Below are 4830 nucleotides of genomic sequence, written 5' to 3'. Positions count from 1 at the left end.
GTGTTCAAGATCAACCCTAACCACGCTATCCATGAGAAAATTGATATGAAAAAATTTCAAGCTAGGTATGATGCATAGAGGGTATACCTAAGGGGAGGACCACTACAACAACATTTTGTTAAAATTGGGTCATTTCCTTTGGTCACATTGAACATCCCTGAACCCTTGCTAAAAAAATATTTTAATCCTAAGTCTTAGGCTTTATATTTTTCTCTCTACAAGAACTTTGGAATGGATGAGAAAGATCACATTCAATTTTCTATTGTTCTTATCATAGTTCAAACTCTATACTTTGGGATGAGTTCAATTTTGGATTTTGCTACCCTTTTAGTTGAGTAGATTCATAATGGGTTAATTGGAATAGAAAAAGGTAAGGTTAATAGAACTTTTTGCTGGTACACTTTGTTGATGTATATATGTCTATATAAAGGGGTTACTTTCTCCTCCAAAGAGATGAAATTGGAATTGGAGAGAGATGGAGAGAAACTCCTAGTATAGTTGTGGAGCATAGACATGACATAGGAGGTCACAGATGCTAGTTTTGTTAGATTTGATAGATAATTTTGCTTCAAGACTTAGATTGCTATTGAGAGGGGATAGTCACAAAATACCATAGGCCTTATTAGAACTAATAAGACCAAAGGATCATGCCAAGGGGCTATTGGTAAGTCATAATTGGGGGAATATCATGTCATATCTTGTTTCTACTATTTTTAGAGTTTATGGTTTCTTGGGAAAACTCCATGTGCTACCCTCCCAAGTGCCTTTAAAGGTAGGAATTGTAGAATTTTTATGGTAGATTGGGTCAATTGATGAAAGGGATCTGCTAGGAAAAGCCAAAGGTACATTCTTCCCAATGGTCACTGTTGTGCATGATTTTGTGTTTCTTAAGAAGGGATGGAGAGGTCTGGATTTTTTTGGGGATAAATATCAAATGGCCCAATCACATTCTCAATATATTGATCCAAAGGAATTCTATCACCTCCTTAGGGAAAGAAGTAAGGCTAAGGCTCATACACAAATTCTGTATTTCCTAGAGGATGTCATCAGAAATGTGTTTTCATTATAAGAGCAAGAAGTCAAAAAGAAAAGTGGATAGTTTACAAAAAGTCCTTGACTTTATAAATGCTTTTGAGCCCACATATAATCCTTTAGTAGATAAGAAATATTGGGCGGCCAAAATGGATATGTTAATGAATAACTTTGCTTTAATTATGAAAACCTTGAATGGGAAGAAAAATGTTATTACAAAGGCATATCCAAATAGAGCTATTGAGGTAGAAAGAATATGAAACAACAAGATGATTGTTACTCCAGGGTAGTATACATTGAAAATAAGGTTTGGATATATTGTGGCTTAGAATGTACGATATATCCCCCCTTACAAGAGGCCAAGATTAGAAAGCCCATATGACACAAGTGCCCCCAAGAAACAAAAGTTAGAACAAGGATCATCCTCTCAAGTAAGAGAATACTCACCATCCCAGTCTCCACTCAGAATATATAATGAAGCATCTTTGAGAGAATAGGTGAGGCAAATTGGAGGGGAGGGGACATAATTGTTACAACCCCTGATATTGAAGGATGAGTGCCTAAGAAGCCTCCTATGCCATCCTTTGACCTTACTATTGCTGACTATAGAGGTAGGGAGATAGACCCTATAATTGCACAGGCCTCTCAAAATTTCATTGATGATGAGAGTTTTGTAAAATCTAGAGCTTTTGCACAATTTTTATGGAGAAAAAATCAACAATTTTGAGGATAAATGCAAATCAATAAAAGCAAAGCAACCAAGTAAGTTGGCCTTTGAGATTGAGGAAGAGGTTAAGGCTAATTTCTTAGATGAATTTACACAATTGATCCTTGAGGGGGGAAGACAATTATTGAAAGAGTCACGTGTTTTAATATTAGCTAATCCTATGATTTTTGACTCTTTTAAAAAAGAGAAGGATGCCCAATACAAAATTGAAGAGGAAATTTTGCAGGCACATAGAGGAGTGAAGTATAGCAATGACCACCAAGAATTTGTAATTTGGTCTATTGAAAAAAGAAATAAAACTAGGATACAAGAAATCTCCAATGTAGAGCATAATAGTACTCTTACAGTATATAGAGTTGATGAAGTGGACAATGAAGAAGTGAGCAAAATGACTAAAGAAGTGGTGGATTTCAGCTCAGTGGCTGCTAGAAAAGAAAAGCATAAGTTCCTAGAACTCAATGCAAAATTTGAAGAAATATTAAAAGCGTATGAGGAAAGAGGAAACAGGATACAACAACTTGAAACTAAAGTATCCCAAAGGGATAAATTACTAGGAAAGATGAAGGTCAGAGAATCTAGTAGGCTAGAATTATTTACCCTCACCCCCCAATTGAGCCATTTAAATAAACTCCAATTATCAAGCTACATAATACTCCACAAAGGTCTAAATTTTATACTATAGAGGAGTTTGAAGAAGAAAAGAACAAGCTATGGGAATTGCATGTTGAGATGAATAATCACTATGAAGATAAACTCAGAAAAACAATCTTATACTTAGTAGATAAGATTGATTGTCCAGCATTCTATGACCAATTGGTGGAGATCCTAGATATGTGGAATTAGATAAGAATAGATGAAGATACCTTGAAACCCATTGTACAAAAATGGAGTGAAAGAGATAAAGATATTACTCTTATATTTATCTCAGACATCAATCTATCTTGTGAACAAATAGAGAAGACTTTTGATATAACCAACAACCTGAAAAAATTTGATGAGAAAAGGGTTTTTGTTCAAAAGAGAATAATGATTTTACTTTCTAACTATATAGGAGAGAAATTTGATCTTTTTCTCGGTGCACTCAAAAAGATTGATAAAAGAAAAGAAAAGGAAGAGTGGGGGAAAGAATTGGATGATTTATTATGCCATAGAATGAATGACGTCATTAATGAAAAGGGGCATGTGTTGTGGGAAATGACCAATGAAGAATTTGTCAAAGTATAGTTGTTCTACAATGCCATCAAAAAAGAAATTGTTGAAACAGACAAAATAGGAAGCTTTGTGATCAATAAGTAGCATGAAATCTTAAATTTTGATTGGCTTAATGATTCAATTTTCAGCAAATGGAGGGAAGACTTTGTGTCTTCAGAATAGATAGAAATAGAAGAAGAAGAAGGTGTGGACGAGGAAGAGAGTCACACAAATGACACCTTAGCAAAAGAAGAAAAAACATAACAACCGCCCTCAATAATAAGAATAGTAGTTCCAACTGATAACATAACAATTCAAGAGTCATATATAACGGTTGTATTATCAGTAAATGATGATGTAAATGGAGAACTGTGAACTGAAGTAAATATGCAGCAATGAAAGCTATACACATCATTAAAAAACCTAATGGCTACATATTCCAAAGAGTTAGAATAAAAAAATGTGTAATAGAAAGTGGTCCCACCAAAAGAATATTATGATGTAAAGCTTTCCTATTGCACGAATTTTGTCTTTTATGATAGCAACAAATGTAAATATCTTTTTTCTTAAGGATAGCTGTCAGTTCTCTATGCTTGAAGCTTGTTGCATCTCACCCTCTATAAGTGAGATCCCAAGGCTAGAGAAAGTGTCTGAGTCACTTACAATTTTAGCACTACTAAGTATTGCTCGGTCTAGTTTTATTGATGCAGACTTTATGATATATTCTCTTTGCAAATGTCTAAGAATACCTTGATATTATAGGATCTTTATGTCTTATCTTGAGTTTGAGTTCTATTACAATAGTTATACAATTTTCAGAGGAAATTAATATAAAGATGAACTGTCTCCATATCTTGTCTCCATTGTTATTACCTAGATGTCTTGAGATTGTATAAACAAAGCCTGTTCAATTGAATGCACTCAACTTGAATTGTATGTCTTTTCACTATTGTTTTTAATTCAATGAATTAAGTAAATGCTTTAGTGAAATTGATAGGATTTACATGGTAGTAGGAAGGATGTGTATAAGAATGAGTTTTCAGTAAGAATTGTTGATAATATTGATTGTAATGCAGTCAATTAGGTTTGGAAGTTGGATAGACTCTGAACCCCAAAGGATAAGGTACTAATCTATTAGTTTAGCTTACAAATGAAGAAATCATGAATAAGCATCAAGCTTAAAATCAAATGAAATCAATTTTACTTTAATGTTGGAAGAATTTCAAAGCTGGTCAGCACTTATTTACATTTTAATTTTTGAGTCTTAGTTAGTTGCTATTGCCCAAAGTTACCTGTAAATCTAAGAAGAATTGTGACCAATCTACTACAAGGGATGGGTATTGTTGTCAAATGTCATGGAATGAGTGAAACATGTATGTAGTATCAAATTGAAATTTTTTTATCCCTTAGGTGCACCCACCTTGGTTTTGCAAAGCCAAAAGAGTAGAAAATCTTTTATGATTTTATTGAAGTTGGTTCTAGATCTAAAGAACAAATAACTTTTTATAGGAGATAGATAATCCTTAGGTTATTGAGATATTTATTATCTTGGTATTAAGTATTATTTTTCTTAATAGTTTAAAAACACCAATAGTACCAAAGAGTCTCCAAGGTGATTTAAGTGCATTTGGAGGTCAATCTTCTAAGGGTCATAACTCAGAGCTCGTAGGGGCTATAGGTGAAATGTAAATGCTATAGAATGGTCATGTCAAGGCCTAAAATAATCTATCTCATTTCAAAGAGATCACATTTCATTTAAATTTGGCACAATGATCTCACTTGATGCCAAAACTTGCAGTGTGCCTTAGTTCATTGGTGCATCATTGCGCAAATTTGAAATCAATGATCTTGGCATCAAATGGTCATTACCATTAGCTTTT

The sequence above is a fragment of the Cupressus sempervirens genome, chromosome 2, assembly GCF_028749045.1.
Source record: "Cupressus sempervirens isolate cs-2001-9-10 chromosome 2, ASM2874904v1, whole genome shotgun sequence".
Lineage (NCBI taxonomy): Eukaryota > Viridiplantae > Streptophyta > Pinopsida > Cupressales > Cupressaceae > Cupressus > Cupressus sempervirens.
This window is presented reverse-complemented; position numbering follows the sequence as displayed.